Raw genomic sequence first — 24,352 nt, forward strand, 5'->3', positions numbered from 1 at the left:
TATTTATATTTTTGCATTTTAAAATTCTCATATCACATCTAGCATAAAAAATATTTTTTTAAAAAAATATTTTAAACCTATAACAACATATTACTTTTTATTGTCTACTAATTAATTGAATAATAAGATTATAGAAAAAAACAAAAAAGGATTTGATATATTTATTTATTTTAACCGTGAAATCAAATCTTAAATAATATTCCCAAAATGGAAATAAAAATCCTGGAAATATGGGAAAATCAATCAGAATAAGGAAAAAGGGCCGATATTTGGGTTAATCAAGGGATCTTCCTGCGCCTACAATAAAATAAGGTATGAGGAAGTAATTTTCATCGCGTAAACTTTTTCAGCGCAAATCCTTCAGAAACTGAGAGTTGCTTGCTGGTGGTTTGTTTGATTCTGTGGAGTACCATAATAGGATTTTTACGCTTAATTCTTTAGATCTACGTTATACTGTTCTTTTGGTTGATGACCAAAGAAGATGGCTCATCCGGCTGCTGGTGTTGAGGCCTATTCCAGGTTCAAGCAATACGAGTATCAAGCCAGTTCAAGCCTTGTCCTCACTATCGACTCTCGCCTTGGCGACACCCGCCAGCCTACCGGGGAGCCAGATTCTCTCTGGGGTAAGATTGATCCGAAGTCATTCGGCGACCGTGCTTACAGGGCTAAACCCCCTGAGTTAGAGGAGAAACTTTATAAGTTAAAGGCCCTTTTGATGCTACTACTCAACCGACCAGTAAGAAGAGGCTCTTTCATGAGGAGACTGTCCTCACTTCCTCCGATGAAGGTCTTTACCGGCCCAAGGGTAAGGTGTTAAAGGCTGCTTATGAAGCCATGCTTAACGTTATTCAGCAACAGTTGGGTCATGTCACTGGAGCTGGGGATGATACTTAGCGGTTCTTAAGAGTGACCGTGTCAAAAAGAAAAAAGAGATCGAGGAGTTATTGAAGCTTTTGCCAAAACATACTTTTGATCAGCTAGTATCTTATTGCAGCCTCATTACTGATCATTCGGACACAGGAGACGATGTCCTCGGTGATGATTCTGGTGTTGCGGTCGGGTTTGAGGATAATGAAGAGGATGAGAAAGAGAGTGATCTTGATATGATACCTAAGGATGAAGAGGAGGAAGACGATGTTGCAGTAGTGGCTGGTGCTGGTGCTGGTGTTGGTGCTATGTAGATGGGTGGTGGCATTCATGCTGATGAGAGGTAGGGAGCAAATGAGGGACTAAACTTGAACGTCCAGGATATTGATGCTTGAAGGCTTCAAAGAAATATCTCACAGGCTTATGCCCAGCAGACAGATCCACCCCAAAGCCAGAAGCTTGCTGAAGACGTCCTTCAAATACTAGCCGAATGTGACACCTCTGACCCGTTTAATAAAATAACACAGCGAAATTTAAAATTTTTTTCAAAATGGTGGAAGGATTCAAAATACATTTCATATATAATCAAAAGTATACACATGATCAATAAAATGATACAACAAAAAGCAAAATATCATTCTTATGATCATGTCCAAAATACTAGCAAAAGATCTTCTTCCTTCCATCTCTTCCGTATGCATATGACTCCGGCCCACAATCAACGTCCCGGCTCGTCGCTCTTATCTGCATCATATGAAATAACTGAAATGAGTATAAAACTCAGCAAGTGGAACTCTTACATAGCAATGTACATATCATGCTCTGAAAACATGACTTTAAAACATTGAATACCATCAACTCTGAAACATGAATATCATAGCATGAATAACAATAATAACAATGGTATTTCTCTTTTCTCTGTTGGATTGATATCTATATAGTATCTCTGTCTCTGTACCTATATCCCATCGATATATGTCGATAACTCTGAGGGATATAAGCCTATGGTCGTTGATCAACTAATTGCATGCAATCTCTGACTATGTATCTATCAATCCATAAATCATTTTGAACTCTCTCTTTGGCATTTTATCAAACACTTTGAAGACTCTAATCTCTTGTATTCCCTTTTCAAAATTGAGACATAAAATGTCTCCATAATATACAACAAAGTGTATCAATACATAACATGAATCAAATGAAGGGAATAGCACGTTAAAACCTTTGAAACACAATACATATAATATCATGTGAGCACAAGGAATGAAATTCCACTTACAACCACTTGGAATACTTGGTTCTAAACCTTTGGTTGAATTCCTACAACAATAAACCATAAATTACACCATCAACATCTCAATAATCATAAACCCATATCAATTAATCCATAAAACCAACACCAACACCAAACCCATGATTTCTCCCAACACCAAAACCAAGAATAAACTAAACCAAAAGCTTACCTTAGCTTCCTTGAACCCAAAATAATCTTGCTCTCAACACAAATAACAAACTAGGAGCTTGAATCAAAGAAGGGAAATAAAGAAATAAATAAACCCTAGTCTCCAAGGAGAGAAAAATCGAGAATGAGGGGAAGGAAATGAGGGAAATGAGCCAACTCATCCAATTATATCACTAAAAATCCGAAAACACGCTTCTACTGTTCATGCACCGCGAGTGCACTTCAACATACACCGCGGGTGCGGTATGCCCTCGGCAACCCAACAAAAAATCCAAACATGAAGACCGCAGGTGCGCTGTGAAACTTGCCGCGGGTGTGGTGCCTCCACCGCGGGTGCGGTAACTATCACACCGCGGGTGCGGTGTCTGTTCGTCAATCCACCAAAAATGCTGCAATAAATACCGCGGGGGCGCTGCTCAAATTACAGCGGGTGCGGTCTGGTCTCAGCCAAAACAAACTCTTATGCAACTAAAATCGAATCGCAACGCTGATACAATACAACTACCATCAACTAATACCAAGAATGCCACAAAACAATAATAACCAACAATACTATGACCCATAATCACAACTCTTAACATCTAAACTAAATAATCCATAAACATACGAAAACTTAAACCGTACCGTTCACCAGGCTTGGCTATTACAATCTCCCCTCCTTAAGGGAATTTCTTCCTCGAAATCGACGTTACTGCGCAAACAACTCAGGATACTTCTCTTTCATCTCATCCTCTGGTTCCCACGTGGCCTCTTCAATCAAATGATTCCTCCAAAGGACTTTAACGATGCCGATCTCTTTGTTTCTCAACACTTTTACTTTGCGATCCAGAATCTGGACCGGAATCTCTTGATAAGTCAAATTCGGTGTCAAATCCAATGGCTCTTGGCGAAGAACATGGGAAGGATTCGCAATATACTTCCTGAGCATTGAAACATGAAAAACATTATGAACTCTGTCAAGATCTAGCGGTAGGGCTAACCTGTAAGCTCGATCACCAACTCTGTCCAAGATCTCAAATGAGCCAATAAATCTCGGACTCAACTTTCCCTACTTGCCAAACCGCATCACACCCTTAAGAGGTGCTATCTACAAGAACACATGGTCGCCAACCTCAAACTGCAACGACCTACGATGCACATCAGCATAACTCTTCTATCTTGACTGTTGTGGGGACCCGGACGCTGATCTTTTTCTTAATCATCTTTGGGATTTAATTATCAATTAAGATAAACAGGGCCTAAAAATTTTTCTTTTTAAAATGCCAGTGCGGAAGGTAATGGAATCTGAATACATACATCTCAGTATCAAAATACATTTCAGTATAAAAGTACAATACTGTAAAACCTGAATCTTAGGTTCAAATACTAATTTCAAGTATTAAAATCAAATCTACAATAAGTCCGAAATCACCACGCTAACTCGTCTTCTCTCATCATCTTCTTGACCCCGATCCTGCCCCACCTATTGTCATGCACACATACAAAACAAGACAACAGCCGGATACTCCGGTGAGAATAAATCCCAGTATAAAACATGGTAAGCATGCATATAAACAATCTAAATCATAAAACATGCTATCATGAACATATTCAAAGTAATAGATTTCATAATCTATGAAATCTACTCAAAATCAGCATGCAACTCAATTCAGATAAACATGCAATTTAAATCAAATCATAAACACATGCTATCATAACTGAAAGCAATAATAATGGGTTTCATAATCTATGAATCCCATTCATCTACGCATGCAGTTCTAATCAAATCATGTCATGACTCGACTCCATGCTGACTCTAGGGATCCCGGTGTGAATAAGACGTCACTATCTGTTACCTACTCTCCCAATCGGGGTAACGTACGTCTTATTCCTAGACTTCGGTCATATCTGTATCGAATAATCTACAATCGGAGGGTGTCTGCTCCTATGTAACGATACACCGAACGTCTAGAGGTATGACTGTCTGTCAAGACTCTCCTATATGAAATGCAATGCATATAAATCTATAAACAAAGCATAATCATATCAAAACATAAACATCAATCTAGTATGTGATTTTATTGGGAAACTAAAATGAGATCTGATTTGAGTTATGTCTTCCCGAATATCACATGAATTATACCTTTGTCGTCCCGGTCTGACGAAGACGAAGTCTCGAAGTCAAATCTGTCCATATAAATCTGATAATGACAAACACATAAATACAATATCAGTATATATCTCAGTTCAGAATCTGTTCTGATCAATACTCAAATCGGTATACAATCTAATCAAAATCAACAGTATAACCATGAATCTCAATCAGTATCATATCTGATAAATCTAAATCAATACTGAATCTGATCAATCTAAATCAACTGATGTTTCGACGGCATAACAATACCATCTGAATAACCCCGTCAATCTGAACATCACAAATATAATACCAGAACTCATAATTGTTATCAATACAATCATATTCTGAATACTAACACAATTCTGATATAGAATCTCAGTCAACATCTTTCAAAAATCATAACAATTACAGAAACAGTCTGTTCTTTAATCTGACTTCAATTCTACAATGTCTATGGTAGTAGAAACACCATATCAGAATCATATTCAATTCTAACAACATCATATTTCCAAAACATCTCAAAACGTAACAAAACTTACGTCCTTGTGTAGCTCAAGTCGAGAGGAACACAATACTGCGTTCGGATTCGAATTCTGAGACACGGATTCTTCGTAAATCAAATTCTAAGTTTAAGAAGTAAAGTTTCTCCCCAAGCTCTCCATTTCCTCTGAATAATCTCAAGAAGACACGAGTTCCATCTATATATATATATATCTTGCATGCAATTTAAAACGTGGCTTCATTCTTTACGTTACACGTTAGACCGCGGGTGCGGTCGTGTATTGTACCGCGGGTGCGGTCGTGCAATGCCTATCCTGGTATTTCCCGAAAGCTCAAACCGCGGGTGCGGTCCTTCCAATACCGCGGGTGCGGTCACCCCACTGTAGCTGCACCGCGGGTGCGTTCCTGTTAGCACCGCGGGTGCGGTGATGCTACGGAATTTCTTGCCAACTTACTATCCATGCACCGCGGGTGCGGTCGTGTCTGGCACTGCGGGTGCGGTGTGGCTTCGGCCTCACTTTCAAAATTCCACAATTGCATGACCGCGGGTGCACTCCTGTTCGGGGCGCGGGTTCGGTCTTGCAAACCCTATTTTCTTATGTCTTCTCTCCCCTCATTGCATGTCATGCATTCTCATATCTTCCGAGTCTAACGTTAATAAAGATTAATAATCTTGGTTTATCAATTCTAAAATTCTTGGGCCTTACAACTGTGCTGTCTTCATCCTCTCCCGAATAACCGCAACAACATCAGCTGTCTGTTGGACCAACTCTGGTCCCAACATCTTCCTCTCACCAATCTCGTCCCAATACAAGGATGATCTACACTTCCTGCCATAAAGTGCTTCATACGGTGCCATGCCAATAGTTGCTTGGTAGCTATTATTATACGTGAACTCAACAAGAGGCAATTTGGAATCCCAGCTACCAGGATGATCGATAGTACAAGCTCTGAGCATATCCTCTAGAATCTGAATAACTCTCTCTGATTGACCGTCACTCTGGGGGTGATAAGCTGTACTGAACGCTAACCTGAACCCATAGCTCTGTGCAAACTCTTCCAAAACTCCGAAGTAAATCTAGGGTCACGATCAGACACGATCAACACAGGAATACCATGAAGTCTAACAATCTCTGCTATGTACTCTTCAGCATACTGGTTCATGGAATACGTCGTCTTAACTGGAAGAAAATGCGCTGACTTGGTCAACCGATCAACAATAACCCAAATAGAGTTAAAACTTTTCTGCGTTCTGGGAAAACCAATCACGAAATCCATCGTCATATGCTCCCATTTCCATTGAGGAATCGGAAATGACAGCAATGTCCCAGCAGGTCTCTGGTGCTCGATCTTCACCTGCTGACAAGTTAGGCACTGAGAAATAAACATGGCAATATCTTTCTTCATACCTGGCCACCAATAGAGTCTACGAAGATCTTGATACATCTTGGTGCTACCTGGATGTATCGAATATGGCGCGTTATGTGCCTCTGTCAAGACGTCTCGCCGAATATCATCTCCAGTAAGAACACGAATACGGCCTCTGAATGTCACCAAACCATCTCCATTCATCCCAAACTCTGAATTACCTCTCTCCTATGCTCTAGCTCTCATCTCTATCAACTGTAAATCATTGGCTGCTCTCTACGGATCCTGTCCATCAATGTAGCCCGAATGACCAACGCTGACAAACGAGCAATGGTTCCAGGAACCACCAAAGCTATCTCCTCTCGCTGCAATTCTAGCAACAACGGCTTATGAATCAAAGAACTCAAAGAAGAACTCGACTTACGGCTCAATGCATCTGCCACAAGACTCGCTTTCCCTGGGTGGTAACTTATCGTAACATCATAATCTTTGACAAGCTCTAACCACCGTCTCTGATGCATATTTAGTTCTTTCTGATAAAACAAATACTTCAAACTCTTGTGGTCCGTGAAAATTTTACACTTTTCGCCATACAAATAATGTCTCCATATTTTCAGGGCGAAAACCACAGCTGCCAGCTCCATATCATGCGTAGGAGAATTCTTCTCATAGTCTTTCAACTGGCGAGAAGCATAGGCTACAACTTTACCACACTGCATCAGCACTGCACCGAGGCCCTTCTTCGATGCATCAGTATAAACAAAAAAGTCTTCTAAACCACTCGGCAATGCAAGTACCGGAGCTGTCGTCAATTTATCTTTCAACTCCTGGAATCTACTTTGGCAATCATTGGACCACTCAAACTTTACAGTCTTCCTCGTCAGATTGGTTAACGGCAGGGCAATCTTGGAAAAATTTGAAATGAAACGACGATAATAACCCGCCAAACCAAGAAAATTGCGTACCTCTGATACAGTAGTAGGAATAGGCCACTTTTGAATCGCTTCGACTTTCACTAGATCAACAGCTATACCATCCTTCGAGACAACATGGCCTAAGAAAGAAATCTGCTCCAACTAGAACTCACATTTCTTCAACTTAGCAAACAACCTCTTCTCTCTCAACAATTGAAGAACAACTCTGAGATGCTCTGCATGAAGCTCTCTGGTCTTGGAATAAATCAATATGTCGTCGATGAAAACAATGTGTTAGGATCGGTTATTGACTAAGGAGTGTTTAGAAGGGGGGGTTGAATAAACACTTCTAGGAATTTAAATGTTTTTCGAAAAAGGTAGTTCAGTTTTGTTACAAACTGAACTAAGTATCTCGTCGGTCAATATCAATCAGTTAAACTGAATAAGCAGTTGCGGAAAATAAACTGATTGAAAGATAGAATATCTAACTGGAAATAAAAAGCTCAAGTAAAGACAACACGATATGTTTCTGGATGTTCGGAGAATTGAATAACTCCTACGTCACCCCTTCTATCACAAAGATAGGATATTCACTAAAAGACTTTGATCGAGTACAACGCTTGTACAGACCCATGATCGAGCAAAACTTGCACTATGAATTCCCCAAGAAAATATGATTTTGTATGCTCAAAATGTAATCGCAAGTGCACGATGTCAAGTAATAGTATAGTGTATATGAATACGAGTATCGTTCCACTGGAGACTGTATTTAACAATTATTATTTTAGTTATTAAAACTTTAGCGACGAAATTTGATTGTTTGTTTTATGACTAATAAAATTCAAGAAAATTTAAATAAACAAGCTCAAAGATTAAATGATGAAATATGAATGCTAAATCAATGGATTAAATTTCAAATGATAAAAGAATTTGTTGGGAATTCTGGTTCACCTACCCCTTATTAATTAATTAATTCGTTCGATTGTGTTCTACGCTTCCGACATGATTTCCTATTCAATTGAACACACTCTCTCGAGCTATGCCAAACTAATTCACTCAATGAAGTAATTAAATGTCTTTAATTATTTATCAAGAATGAACCGCATTTCGATTGATGAAATCCCCTAGTTTTCGACCCTAAGGACTATGACTATTGGCACGTATCCAATTTCATATGTCTATGAAATTGTAGATCCGCAGATTATACTACTCGATCCTATCACTAGTTATTCTCTCGAACTCACTCGTGATATAAAATTGTCGTAAAAGTTAGCTACGCTCAAACGACACAATAAAAATCGTAGTACAATCAAGAATAAAGCACAACTCAAAATATAAATTAATCAACTAAAAGTTTGGGGTAGGATCCCCTTTAATCCCAACAAATATGAAAAGTTTAGCTACTAGAATTCATAATTAAAATAAGCAAAACAATGTTTAACTAAGTGAAAATAAATTAGAAATACGAGGCGTGACGAAATCTGCGAAGAACGATGTCCGGAAATCGTCGATTCTTCAATCCAAGTGCAAAAGCTCTCTCCCAAGCTCCTTGGCTCTCAAAAATATGTCTGAATAATCTTCAAAAGTCGACCAATAGCCTTTCCATAGCAACCCCCATCCAAAATAAGGTAAGAAATCGCGTCCAAAATTTTCCAAAAATAGGCGGCGCTCGGGCGGTAGAAAAGTACCGCTCGAGCGCCACACTCTCTGTAAGTTGCTGGACTTGTGCGGCAATCGTGCTCAGACGGTAGAAATATACCGCTCGAGCGCCACACTCTCTGTCTTGGCCCTTTGTCTTCTCGCGCCCGGGCGGTATAAAAGTACCGCTCGGGCGCCAACTTTCTGTAACGATGGCTTCCGAAGACACCTTCTCGCGCTCGGGCGGTAGAAAATCACCGCCCGAGCGCCAACGTTCTATCTTGTTTCCTCGTCTGGTCTTCTGTGGCGCCCGGGCGGTAAATTTCTACCGCTCGAGCGCCAAGTATTCTGTCCAACTTCTTGGATTCCACATTTTGCTCCGCTTTCCGACCATTTTTCCTGCAGATTCATCACACACGAGTGAGACATGATAAAATGCCAATGATTACTCTAAAATGAACAAAATACAGATGAAATGCATGCATGCACAATGCAAACACAACTAAAACTAATGCAATAAACACGTAAAAACACCACCTATCAACCCCCTCATACTAACCTTTTGCTTGCCCTCAAGCAAAACAGGTTAAAGCACGAGACTCTAAACAAACACAACAAAAATAAAAGACTCAAACAAGAACTAACCAACATAAGTCAATGATAATGGTGAGTTAACAACTTTTATGCTCATGCCTCAGTGAAATTTCCACATATACATCATAATCAAGTCAAATCACAAACGAATACTCATTCTCATCTACACATAAATCTTGACACTAATTTGAACGTGTGTGTGTCATGATGGGTCTAGTCATTCGTACTTCAAATAGATCAATCATCAAATCATGCGAATCACTCAATTAACACTTCAATACAAGTCTCACTAGCATGCACCCCCGTGTCCATTCATCACTAACCATCATTTGAACTTTATTAAATTCTTAAGTGCAGACAAGGGTGTCGAAAAGAAGGAAAATAAGCTCAAGTGGCTAAAAGTTGGGAGTACACCGATCATTTTCATTGTGCACTTGTCAAGACTTTTCGTCTGACTTTCCTCGTCTCCTTACATCTCCAACTTTTAGCCTAGGAATAGATTTTCATTCCTTTTATTTCGGCTCCCCCCTCACCTTACATCTCTTTTTTCTTTTTCTTTTTTTGCTCAAAGTTCTTTTTGCAAGAAACTTTGTTATTTCAACATGTTGATGCACAATTTTCACACATGTACTCCCTAGGCTAAAAATATATGACTTTGGATTATAGCTGGTTAGGAGTATGATATTTGAATTTAGTGCATTGAAAAGGAGGTATATGTAAAGTTCAAGGCAAATCAAATTCTCTATTCAAGGTCTCAATCAGTGACTTATTTCCACGGGTTTACATGCCAAATCAACTCATAAATGATGTCTTTCAAGTTAACACACAAGACCTTCAAATGTCACCATTCTTCCTACAAAATTATAGTCCCCACACATATGTGCTCAAAAAGTTCAAAATTTGTACCAAAATTCATGTTTCAACAATCAAGAGTATCATTCATGAAGTGACCCAAGCAATATTTTTGTATATTATCAATTCAACATCATCATTGGCGCATAAATTATGTCTTCTCACCATAAACGACACTAGACAACATAAATGCAACGAATAACTAAGCAACCATAACAATCTACCCCCCCCCCCCCCTCATACTAGAGTTGTGCAATGCCCTCATTGCACAAAACGAAACAGACATTAAAAATAAAACAACTCATGAATGTAAATGCAAACATAGAAATGCAAACACAAATATGCAAACACAAATGCAGACTAAATAAACATGAAAGCTAATAAACATGCAAGACGGAAACAATGATAAGAAAGAAAAACAGAAAAACGGTAAAGGGAAAAAAAAATTACGAAGTAGGGGAAACAATAAACTCCCCTGATCAAGTGTCATCTTCATCCTGCTCCGGCGGTGGCACTCCTGCGGCCTCCCCGTGCTGAGAGTAATCGTACTAGAACCGGAATGGGGGAGGGGGTAGCGGAGACGGTGGGATGGTCGATGGGTCAACGCCCCCTTGCACAAGCAGCGAGCGCATCATGGAGTCCATGTGAGACAGATGGTCGGTGACATACGAGTTGAATTGACCCTGATGCGTTTGGAAGGCGAGATTTTCAGCCATCATATCGGTGTGAGTTCGCCGGCGGGGTGGTGGTGGACGGCGGCGTGGAGCGGCGGCGCTAGAGCCACCTAAATTTTCCTCCTCAGTGGGGAAGTCAATCTGTCGCTTGGCATACTTTCGCTTATCGTCTTCGATGGAAATCGGCTTCATGGGTTGAATCCACTCCTCGTCGTCCCGGAATAGAACTCCCGCCCGGGCACACAACTCGGAGATAATTGTCGGGAAGAACAGACCGACGTGACTGTTGCGAGCACACAACATGATTTGAGAGTGGATAAGTGTGCCCACATTCACGTCGTAGCCGTGAGTTAACGCAAAAAGGAGAACCGCTCGTTCTTTTTGGACCTCGCTCTTATGCGAGACCGGCATCATCTGTCGGGCCACAAATAAGTACCACATGGCAGCGTCAACGATTAAGAATTTCTCGTCGAAACAGCTCGGCGGTCCGCCCACTGGTTTCCACATCGCACCCGCACTCGGATGGCATAGCGCGGTGATAATCAAGTCATAGTTCGGGTCAGCAGCTAAAGCCTCAAAACGAGAGTTGTCAACCTCCGCTGTTTCCAACAGTGCATTGATAGTTGCCGAGTCACACGGGACATGTACACCCCGAACAAACACCGTCCCATTTCTCTCCTCCATAGCATTCGCGTAAAATTCACGCACCACCGAAACTACCGCCGCCTTAGGATGATTGGAAAAAGTTTCCCATCCGCGCCGTTCCAATTCTATCCGAGTTCCTAGGTGCCTATCAGCAGATTCTTTTCGGAATCCCCTCTCTACTATCGGATTTCTATTCATCTTGGCATGCTCATACCTAGCCCGAGCTTCTTCACTAACAAAGCGATGTCTATCAAAATTCGAAGACGAGGAAGAAGCGGAAGTACCTCTTTGTTTCTTCTTTGGAGCCATATTAGTGGATGAGAGAGATTTTGGGGGAATCGGAGAAGATGACGCTTGAATTCCGCAGGAGGCGCTTGCCCACGATGCTTGAATCTTGATGGTTGGAGTGATTCCCTGCAAGAAGATGAGAGAAGAAGAGTTAGGGATTTGGGAAGAGGGAATTAGAAAATTTCGTGCAGAATGAAAGAGGAAAGGGGGAATTCGCGCATATAAAGTACTCGCGCTCGAGCGGTAAAAAGTTACCGCTCGAGCGCGAATCTCTCTGGGCTGAAAAGTCAGAGGTAAGCGCGGGCGCTCGAGCGGTAAGAAATCACCGCCCAAAAGCCAAGTTTCTGTACGCCAAGGTAAATTTCGCGCTCGAGCGGTTCAAAAATACCGCCCGAGCGCCAACCTCGCTGCCTAAAACGCTTAATTTTTTTTTTTTAATATAAAAACATAAACTTAAACTAACACTAAAATCAAATTAAATGCAAGATGAAGGGAAGAGATGTAGTTCTCAATTTATAGTCGAGAGCTTGACTGTCGGTCTGTCTCAGTTCGGCAAGTCTTGGAACCGGGTGATTCCAAGTTGTGGCTCAACTGTGCCACCCATGTAGTGCTTTAGATGCTGGGCGTTGACCGTAAACGTCCCTTCCTTCCCATCTTGCAGTTCTACAGCTCCCGATGGATAGACTTTCGAGATCACGAATGGACCTGACCATCGCGACTTCAATTTTCCGGGAAACAAGCGCAACCGGGAGTTGTAGAGCAGAACACTTTCACCCTCCTTAAACTCTCTCTCGATGATTCTCTTGTCATGCGTCTTTTTGGTTTTTTCCTTGTAAGACAGTGCGAGATCGTAAGCCAAATTCCGGAACTCCTCCAATTGGTCCAACTGAAGCAAACGCTGTTCACCTGCATCAGTAAATTAAAGTTCAGCGCTTTTGTGGCCCAGTATACACGATGCTCTAACTCGACAGGTAAATGACATGCTTTACCAAACAAAAGCCTATATGGTGTAGTGCCTATAGGTGTTTTAAAAGCAGTCCTATACGCCCAAAGAGCATCATCTAACCTCACCGACCAATCTTTCCTACCGACACCTACCACTTTCTCCAAGATTCGCTTAATCTCTCGATTCGACACTTCCACTTGACCACTCGTCTGGGGGTGATAAGGGGTAGAGATCTTATGTGTGACACCATATTTGCTTAAAAGTTTTTCAAAGAGTTTGTTGCAAAAATGAGTGCCACCATCACTAATGATTGCTCGTGGTGTTCCAAAGCGGTTAAAAATGTTTTTCTTCAAAAATTTTAGAACCACTTGAGCATCATTAGTGGCGTATGCTTCCGCCTCTACCCACTTAGACACATAATCCACCGCCACCAAAATGTATTTTTTTGTGAAAGAACTAGGAAATGGTCCCATAAAGTCTATTCCCCACACATAAAAAACCTCACATTCAATGATATTATTTAACGGCATTTCGTGACGGTTAGAGATGTTACCTGACCGCTGGCATTTATCACAGTGTAGCACATAAGAACGAGCATCTTTGAAAAGAGTTGGCAAATAAAAGCCACATTCAAGTACCTTGGATGCCGTCCTTGTTGGTCCGAAGTGACCACCTACCTCACGGTCATGGCAATGGTTGAGAATTTGATCAAACTCTTCTTCCGCAACACACCGTCTTATCATGGCATCTGCACAAATTTTGAACAAGAAAGGTTCCTCCCAAAAATAATACTTCACGTCCGAAAAGAATTTTTTTCTTTGGTGAAATGTTAAATTTGGGGGGGGGGGGGGAGGAGGTGAGCCTGTAACAAGAAAATTTGCAAAATTGGCATACCATGGACAATTTTTCACCTCAAACAACTGCTCATCTGGGAACCAATCATTAATCGCATCAGTCACACAATCATTACTGATAAATTCTAATCTAGACAAATGATCTGCAACCACATTCTCAACACCCTTCTTATCTTTTATCTCCAAATCAAATTCTTGCAATAATAAAATCCACCGAAGTAAGCGTGGCTTTGCATCTTTCTTTGCAAGTAAATATTTAAGTGCAGAGTGATCAGTAAACACAATTACTTTCGACAAAACAAGATAAGCATGAAACTTGTCAAGTGCAAACACTACTGCAAGTAACTCTTTTTCGGTGGTGGCATAATTCAATTGTGCTTCATCTAGAGTCCTACTTGCGTAGTATATGGTGTGAAATACCTTGTTTTGTCTTTGTCCGAGGACAGCACCCACCGCAGTATCGCTAGCATCGCACATGATCTCGAAGGGTAGATCCCAATCCGGTGCCACCAAGACAGGAGCCGTCACTAAGCGCTCTTTCAACTTCTCGTATGCCTGCAAACAATCAGAATTGAAATCAAAAGGCACATCTTTCATGAGTAAAGAAGATAAAGGTTTTGAAATTTTAGAAAAATCTTTGATGAAACGTCGGTAAAAACCGGCGTGGCCTAGAAAACTTCTAACTCCCTTTATGGACGCCGGAGGTGGTAAGTTCTTGATAACTTCAACTTTCGCCTTATCCACCTCTATTCCGTGCCCCGAAACCTTGTGCCCTAGGACAATTCCCTCTTGTACCATAAAGTGGCATTTTTCCCAATTAAGCACCAAGTTTGTCTCCTCACATCTCCTCAACACTACCTGCAAGTTCTGCAAACAATCATTAAAAGACGAGCCAAAAATTGAGAAGTCATCCATAAATATTTCAAGAAAAGTTTCAATCATATCATGGAATGTAGCAGTCATGCATCGCTGAAAAGTGGCAGGGGCATTACACAAACCAAATGGCATCCGTCTAAAAGCAAAAGTGCCATAAGGACAAGTGAAAGTGGTTTTCTCTTGGTCCTCGGGCGCAATCATGATTTGGTTATACCCAGAATACCCATCTAAAAAACAATAGAACTCATGACCCGCTAACCTCTCAAGCATTTGATCAATAAAGGGAAGGGGAAAGTGGTCTTTACGGGTGGCATCATTCAATTTCCTATAATCAATGCACACACGCCATCCCGTAACAGTCCTAGTGGGTATTAATTCATTATTTTCATTTGTGATAACAGTAATCCCACCTTTCTTTGGCACACACTGAACAGGACTTACCCATGCACTATCAGATATAGGATAGATAATACCTGCGTCGAGAAGCTTAATTGTTTCAGCCTTCACTACCTCTTGCATCTTTGGATTTAATCGTCTTTGAGATTGCACAAGAGGTGAGTAATTCTCTTCCATCAAGATCTTGTGCATGCAGACAGATGGATTTATTCCTTTGATATCTGCCACCTTCCACGCAAATGCACCCTTGTGCGCTTTCAAAACTTCCAACAGCTTGTCTTCCATCACATCTGTCAAAGCAGCAGAAATAATGACAGGTAAAGTGTTATTCTCACCTAAGTATACGTACTTGAGGTGTGGAGGCAACGGCTTTAGCTCAAGCGTTGGTGGATCCTCGATGCTTGACCTTTGAGGGGTCAAATCTCTTCGTTCTCCTAGATCCTCCAGTCGCATCCTTATTGGCCTTCTCCATGGTTGGTTGGCATTAAAGTGTGCCACAATTTCAGCTCTTTCTTCGTCTAACTCCTCTTCCCCCAACTCAGTATTGATAGTGGCCTCCAAATGGTCCCTAAGAGCATCCTGCACATAGTTGGATACAAGAGAGTCAAAAGCATCAATTCTAAAACAACTATCAGAATGCAGTGTGTGCTTAAGTGCATTAAAAAAATCAAATGTAATCTCTTCTTCGCCCACTCTCAATCTCAACTTTCCCTCTTGCACATCAATAAGTGCCTTGCCAGTCGCAAGGAATGGTCTTCCCAAAATGAGAGGCATCTCGGTATCCTCCTCCATGTCGAGCACCACGAAATCGGCAGGAAAAATGAATTTGTCCACCTTCACTAGCACATCCTCGACCACTCCGCGGGGGTACTTGACCGATCTGTCAGCCAGTTGCAAGGACATCCTCGTCGGCTTAGGCTCTCCCAACCCAAGTTTCCTAAACACAGAAAATGGCATCAGATTAATACTTGCACCAAGATCACATAATGCTTTATGAAAAACAACATCACCAATCATGCAAGGAATAGAGAAACTCCCTGGGTCTTTTAGCTTAGGTGGGATTTTGTTTTGCACCAAAGCGGAGCAATTTTCAGTTAAGTTGACTGTCATATGATCCTCCAAATTCCTCTTATTTGCTAAGATATCCTTCAAAAATTTAGCATAACTAGGCATTTGCATTAGAGCATCGGCAAAGGGAATATTGATATGCAACTTTTTAAACACCTCGAGAAACTTACCAAATTGTGCATCTAGTTTTGCTTTTTTCAATGCAGCAGGAAAAGGAGGCGGTATAACAATTTTTGGTTGTGTAGTGGGTGCTAGTGTAGGGTTAGAAGACTTACCTGTAGATGTCGCATCATGTTCATCCGGCACTTGGCTTTTCTCTTTTTCTCTAGGCTCCAAAACTTTTCCGCTCTTCAACTCAATGGCCTTCACTTGCTCTTTTGGATTAGTCTCGGTATTACTTGGCAAGGTGCCCGGCTCTCTACTTGCTATCATCTTGGCCAACTGTCCAATTTGATTCTCGAGTCCCTTAATCGACGCATCCTGATTTTGAAGTCTAGTTTCAGTGGATGAAATAAACTTCGACATCATTTGCTCCAAGTTGGACTTTTCTTCTCTAGGAGGATCGGATCTGTACATCGGTTGTTTCCCATATTGTTGTCCTCCTTGCAGCCTATTATGACTGTTTTGACCGCCCCATGAGAAGTTGGGATGTTGCCTCCACCCAAGATTATATGTGTTCGAGTAAGGGTCATTCCTTGGGCGGTTTTGGACTCCCACTTGATTCACCGGTGCCTCATCTTGCACATAGAAGGGATTTCCATCTTGACAGTCTTTCACATAGTGTTTCCCTCCACACTTCTCACAGAATATCTCTTGAAGACGCATCGCCGTGCCACCCACATTCAAGCTATCAAGTTTCCTGTTTAAAGCATCAAGTTGCGCAGTAATAGCAGAAAACTCAGTTACCTGGTGAACTCCTGCACTTCTCCTTTGGTTGTTTCTGTCAGATTGGGGATGATAACTGCTGGCAGCCATTTCCTCTAACAATACATATCCTTCCTCCGCGGTCTTTCTCAACAGGTTTCCACAAGCAGCCGCATCTATCATAGTACGGTTAGGAGTAAGCAAACCATAATAAAATGTTTGAACGACTAACCCAAGTGGTAACTCGTGATGTGGGCATCTTCGTAGTAGGTCCTTGAGACGCTCCCATGCCTCATATAGAGATTCCTGATCGAATTGAGCAAATGTTGTAATGTCTGCCGGCAGCTTCATGGTTTTTGATGGGGGAAAGTATTTGATAAGAAACGCTTTCGCCATGTCCTCCCAAGTGGTGATTGAACCTACAGGCAAACAATTCAACCATGCTTTAGCTTTATCACGTAAAGAGAAGGGAAATAAACGTAACCTAACAGCATCATCAGAAACTCCATTGAATTTAAAAGTATCGCAAATCTCAAGGAAATCTGCGATGTGCGTGTTTGGGTCATCTACTGCAGTTCCTCCGAATTGGACTGTGTTCTGAATCATCTGGATTATAGCTGGCTTGATTTCAAATTGATTTGCCCGCACCATAGGCCTCAAAATGCTAGGGCGTGCACCGTCCAAAGAAGGTTGGGCATACTCTAACATTGGTATGCGGCGTGGCATCTCAATATGTCTCTCTTCACGCTGTGCCTCTTCACGTTCTGGCTCGTGTCTCTCCATAAGTTCTTTAAGCCTCTGTTGTTGTCTTCTCCTGCGGAAGGTTCTTTCAATTTCAGGATCAAACTCAAGCTCCACGTCAAGTGATTTTGGCATGCACTGGAAGGGGTATCTGTAAGAAAATGTGAAGTGTTATCTCAAGAGAAATGAACCAATGCTAAAGGAAATAACTAAAAATAAAATTGTAGATTAGCAGTCCCCGGCAACGGCGCCAAAAACTTGATCGAGCAAAACTTGCACTATGAATTCCCCAAGAAAATATGATTTTGTATGCTCAAAATGTAATCGCAAGTGCACGATGTCAAGTAATAGTATAGTGTATATGAATACGAGTATCGTTCCACTGGAGACTGTATTTAACAATTATTATTTTAGTTATTAAAACTTTAGCGACGAAATTTGATTGTTTGTTTTATGACTAATAAAATTCAAGAAAATTTAAATAAACAAGCTCAAAGATTAAATGATGAAATATGAATGCTAAATCAATGGATTAAATTTCAAATGATAAAAGAATTTGTTGGGAATTCTGGTTCACCTACCCCTTATTAATTAATTAATTCGTTCGATTGTGTTCTACGCTTCCGACATGATTTCCTATTCAATTGAACACACTCTCTCGAGCTATGCCAAACTAATTCACTCAATGAAGTAATTAAATGTCTTTAATTATTTATCAAGAATGAACCGCATTTCGATTGATGAAATCCCCTAGTTTTCGACCCTAAGGACTATGACTATCGGCATGTATCCAATTTCATATGTTTATGCAAATTGTAGATCCGCAGATTATACTACTCGATCCTATCACTAGTTATTCTCTCGAACTCACTCGTGATATAAAATTGTCGTAAAAGTTAGCTACGCTCAACGACACAATAAAAATCGTAGTACAATCAAGAATAAAGCACAACTCAAAATATAAATTAATCAACTAAAAGTTTGGGGTAGGATCCCCTTTAATCCCAACAAATATGAAATGTTTAGCTACTAGAATTCATAATTGAAATAAGCAAAACAATGTTTAACTAAGAGAAAATAAATTAGAAATACGAGGCGTGACGAAATCTGCGAAGAACGATGTCCGGAAATCGTCGATTCTTCAATCCAAGTGCAAAAGCTCTCTCCCAAGCTCCTTGGCTCTCAAAAATATGTCTGAATAATCTTCAAAAGTCGACCAATAGCCTTTCCATAGCAACCCCCATCCAAAATAAGGTAAGAAATCGCGTCCAAAATTTTCCAAAAATAGGCGGCGCTCGGGCGGTAGAAAAGTACCGCTCGAGCGCCACACTCTCTGTAAGTTGCTGGACTTGTGCGGCAATCGCGCTCGGGCGGTAGAAATATACCGCTCGAGCACCACACTATCTGTCTTGGCCCTTTGTCTTCTCACGCCCGGGCGGTATAAAAGTACCGCTCGGGCGCCAACTTTCTGTAACGATGGCTTCCGAAGACACCTTCTCGCACACGGGCGGTAGAAAATCACCGCCCGAGCGCCAACGTTCTGTCTTGTTTCCTCGGCTGGTCTTCTGTGGCGCCCGGGCGGTAAATTTCTACCGCTCGGGCGCCAAGTATTCTGTCCAACTTCTTGGATTCCACATTTTGCTCCGCTTTCCGACCATTTTTCCTGCAGATTCACCACACACGAGTGAGACATGATAAAATGCCAATGATTACTCTAAAATGAACAAAATGCAGATGAAATTCATGCATGCACAATTCAAACACAACTAAAACTAATGCAATAAACACGTAAAAACACCACCTATCAACCCACTTCAGTTAGGACTTATCTATTGCCTGAACTGAAACTCTTAGTATAATACAATGATCTCTGTGAATAACTGAACTTAGCACTTATCGAATTATCAATATTACAGAGTGCTAGTTTGCTCAATGTGTAGCCTTGATTGCTACGAATAGATCTAATAAGTGTGAGCTGAGATTTTGACAGAGTAATGGCAAGTTTGAGATTGATCAATCGTGTTCTCTGTCAACTGCTCTTTAGTCATATTTATAGACTTATCTTTCAACGGTAATTTTGAATTCTCGTATCCGTTGATTGCCACCTTATCATTTCTTGGACAATGTTCTTGATTGCCGCTTCATCATTTATTGTAAGACGGCGTATTAATTTCAATAGCCGAAATACGTTGTTCTATGCAGTGCGGCTTTCCATATTCAGTTGCTGTCTGATATGTCTTTCTGTCTATTGAATGATCTTTCCCGAGGTATCTTCAGTTGAGAAGCTTTAATGTTTTCGGCTGAATGTTTTAACTGATCAGTTCTCAACTGATCAGTTTGTGTCAACTGATTTCAGTTGAATGTCCAGCTGCCGATTTTGCTTTCATGTATTAGTTGATTTAATCGATTGATTTATGTTTTGTCAAATTCCAGAATTTAGTTTCCAACAATTTCCCCCTTTATGGTGTTTGACAAAACCAAGAGATTTAACTCAGCTCTTTGTTGATAATAGATTACGCAACTGAATCATAGAATATCTGGGTTTCTTGTAGATAATATAGAAGTATGAGAAAATGATATCAGTTGATAATAATAGCTTGATTAATTCTTCATCTAATTCTTCAGCATAACTGAATCATTAAATAACTGGTCAAATGATGTCAGTTGCTTCAGCTGCTTTCCCCCTTTTTGTCAAATACATCCATCTTGTCAGATAGCTTGCGAACGTGAGAAGAAAGAACCGTGACAGAGGATGACATACTTTCAATAGCAGTAGTCATTGTGACTTGCAGTAGTTCAATTTTCCGAGACACAAGCGATTCCACATTGTTGACGCGTTGGGTAATTAATTCTTGAGTGGCAGTCACACTGGACATGATACCTCTATTTTTCTGAATATCACCAACTGCAAAAGAGAGAGCGGTAACAGCAGATTGAATATCCTTCAGTCTTTTCAAGGATTCCTGATTATCATCCAACTTCAGACTGTGCGAAAGTTGCGTATTTTGAATCTTGGAGATGGCAGTAATTATTTGACTCATACTGTCCTGCATATGTTGGACTTCTTCAAAAATGAGATCAAAATCTGCTGAAGATGGAGGATTGGATTGTCGAGAAGTGCTTGGTTTACTTGTATCAAGTTCAGAAACGATCAAGGCTTGATCAGTTGAAATTGTTTCAGTAACATTTCGAACTGAAATATCAGCAGCAGGGATTTCTGCTTGATCCCGAGGTGGTGAGGAAGGATTTTGTTCAGTTGATGGTGACACAACTTGAACTGATGTCTCTAGGGAATGATCGATTGAGTCATCTGGCATATCAGTTGGTATGTCCTGATCAGCAGATGGATCTGGTGGAACAATTTCCACTGAAGGAATAGTGACCTCTGGATTGGTTTGATCAACAGAGTGATCAACTTTATCATTAACTGGTGCACTAAGGTGGGATTCCTCTACCACGGCTTGAATTACTTCATCAATATGAGCGAAAGACAGCTCAGCTTCAGTGTATAGTTGTTGTTCAACAGGCGGTGAGGAAAGCTTATCAGAAACTGGCTCTTCAGTTGGAACAAGTACTAAAGCTGATGATGGTTCTGTTTTTTTAGAGGGTGCTTCTTCAACTAGTTCCACATCGTCATCATCTGAATCTTCTTGGTAGACTACTAGTTCTTGATCCAATTCCCAAAATTTGATTCGAGAAAGTAGCCCTATAAGGTCAGTGTCAAGCTGAGTAATTACAGCTTGATCAGCATATGCAGTAGGGCCAGTTGGCAAGTAGTTGTTTTTAAGCTTGGCAACAATTTGAGCCAACTTCTTCGCTCTCATCTGATCAAAGAAATAACTTTTCCTCTCCAAGGCTTGAGTAATAGAGGCAGCTTTGACAGTTCGAAGAACAAAGGCCTCCAGCTTGATGAATTTTCTGAGCTCGGACTTTTCCTTCAGTTGCTTGGCAAAAACCTCAGTATGATAGGCTACCCAAGCATCATAGGACTTAGTCTTTGCAGCAGCAAAATTGTTCACTTTTCCCTATACAAGATCAATATGAGTCTGAATCGGGTTGGAGGGTCTGGGTTCTACAATCAATTTCCCTTTCCCTTTATCAGTACTCATGATATGAGGAATTTCCAGTCCGGTTCGAGTTGATTCAATTTGTTCTACAAACTTTATTCCTTTGGGTCTGGTAGGTGCTACACCAATTGGTCGAGATATTTGAGTAACAGGAGCTTGGGTCCTAACTGATTTCTTTATGGTACTTACTGAATCAGCTTGTGGAATAATCTGTAGAGGAACTGCTTCTATAGGCTGCTGATCAGTTAAGGAAATCATTTTGTCAGTAGGAATGGATACCTCAGAAGTAGTTTTAACACTTTGAGTTCTTGGCTTCTTCGCAATTTGAGGTGATGAAGTCTTTTCTGACTCTGATGTACTCAAGATCAACTTCCTTTTGGCAACCTTCAGTTGAGCCAACGTTTTGGTTTTCTTGACTGATTTGGGAGCAGCTACCTGAGTCCCAATTTCCTGTTTGATTCGCACAAACTGAGTAGGAGATATGTCCATTTTGGATTTGATTGGCATCGTGTTCTTTGCATTGAACACCTTAAATTTCGATGTCTTCTCAGAGTCCTCAGCCACTAAACCTTTTGCTTTCAGCAGATAACTGATTTGAACGGCAAAACCCTTGGATTGTTTAGAAGACAGAAACATATTCTTCAAAACATTAAATATGAGATGCTTCCAGTTAAATTTGTGATTAGCCATAATAACAGTAATGGCCTGAAATTTCTCCAAAGTTAGGGCAGCAAATGATCCAGCTTTTGCCAAAATCCCTTTAGCAATTACATCAGCCAGCAATTGAACTTCATGCTTGAGTTCTTTTTTAGGATCAGAAACTTTAATCTTCTATCCATTAGCAAAGAGAAGGGTTTGCATTTCCTCAATATCAGATGCTTTGACATCCGATAATTGTGCCATTCCTTCAGAAGGTAAGAGAAATAAATCACCAAGAGAATCTTCAGAGATGATCAGTAACTGACCATTGATAGTAGAATTGATATTTCCCTCAGAATCAATCACGTCAGTAGAATAGAAATCCTGAAGTTCTTTGGGATAGATATCCTGAGAGGATTGTCCCAAAAATGTTCTTAGACCAGCAGCTTCAAGTTTCTGAAATACTTTCTGGACTTCAGCATCGCCGAAGGATAAGATAGATCCAAAATTGATGGCCATAGCATTTAGCATGAAAGCGGGAATTTGAGTCGCCATTGATAACTGAAAAATTTCCTGAAAGAAAATTCGAAGGATGAGGTAGTTCTTGCTCTAAAGAAAATTTGAAGTAGTTGAAAAGTGAAACTGAAATGAAGCGGGTAATTGTACTAATGTTTGTGACTGTTTGAATTTTTGGACACGTGTCAGTCCAGTAAAATTTTTGAGTAAAAATATGTGTACGTGTGCTGTAATCGTGTGTGTAAAATTTGAGTGGTTAAAAATGAATCCACGTCATAAATCAAAATTCATCATTAGTTTAGCAGACAGTCACGTCATTTGATTTGGAATATAATTGGTTTAATTAGTTAACTTATATGAGAAGATTAGTGGAAAATTCGACTGGTAGATCAGTTGATAAGACTGAGTTCTTTCAGTCGAGAGTTCACTAACAACTGTCTTCTCAGTTAACTTCTTGAACCATTATTCCCCCTTAATAAATGCATTAACGCAAAATGACGGCAATAGTCGGTAATGATTAAAGATGAGTATGGTGCTCGGCATAGCAAACGTCACAGAGCGAAGTGTCCTTTCGTTTCCCTCTTGGCCTATAAATAAGAGTGAAGGGGTTAGCCAAAATTATCTCAGCAAGTAAGTTTCAAAGATAAGGAAAATGGCAGAAGCTGGAAGCTCAAGCGACGCTCAGTTTACACTGCAGGCCAGGAAGCAGTTCACAGAAGATGAAGTCTTCTATGCTAGCCTTCCTTACTGGGAGGAGATGCAGGAACTGGAGTTCCTGTATTACTCTGGGCGGGTCTCTTCTTTCAGGCGAAAGGCCCAACTTCGAGAGGTGCGAGAGCTCCTAGAAGTTCCTGCGGGGGTGAACCTTTTTAAAGAGGGTTATCTCTACAAGCTCTTTCTTCTGAAGAAGCTAGAGATCCTCCGCCGCATCGCTGCCTCCCACAATTTCTGCAAAACCTCTTCCTCAGCACTAGCTGCATGGATGAGTTTGTGGATAATTGCTGTGGAGAAAGAATATGAAATTGTAACCGGCTCCTCTTCTTAATAAAATATTTATTATGTTTTATCGTCTTTGTTCTTTTATTTCTGCCTGTAATGATCTGTAAGAGATATAATCACAAACACTTGCTGACATCAGTTAAGAACTCATAAGAATAAGCAACTCACTTTAAATATTCAGTAAAACAGCAATAAAGGTTAACAACAAATTACGACCAATGATCATGTAATCATGTTATATGATCTAATGACATGCTAACAGTCATCAGTTTTGATAAGTAAACAAATGAACTGATGAAAAACTAATTTTTATAAATTGATAAACAACTAATAAAATTCAAACTGTTATTAACTGATATCTTAAATGTCCTCGGTAAATGTGAGAGTCGATTTAATTTACTTGTGATTCTTCAACTTCTCAACACCTTTTTCTTATAAATGAGATGATAGTGGTGAAAATGTGATCA

General features: G+C 40.5%; 1 non-coding gene and 1 pseudogene across 1 annotated transcript; both read left to right on the plus strand.

The window, feature by feature from the left end:
* Window positions 1–270: 270 nt before the first annotated feature.
* LOC140818353 (DExH-box ATP-dependent RNA helicase DExH12-like) overlaps window positions 271–24,352 on the plus strand; it is a 40,652-nt pseudogene continuing 16,570 nt past the window's right edge.
* Window positions 17,165–17,270, plus strand: LOC140818888 (small nucleolar RNA R71). Its single transcript, XR_012115119.1, has one exon. It is a non-coding gene; the product is annotated as a small nucleolar RNA R71 (small nucleolar RNA).

The sequence above is a fragment of the Primulina eburnea genome, chromosome 17 (assembly GCF_022965805.1).
Source record: "Primulina eburnea isolate SZY01 chromosome 17, ASM2296580v1, whole genome shotgun sequence".
NCBI lineage: Eukaryota > Viridiplantae > Streptophyta > Magnoliopsida > Lamiales > Gesneriaceae > Primulina > Primulina eburnea.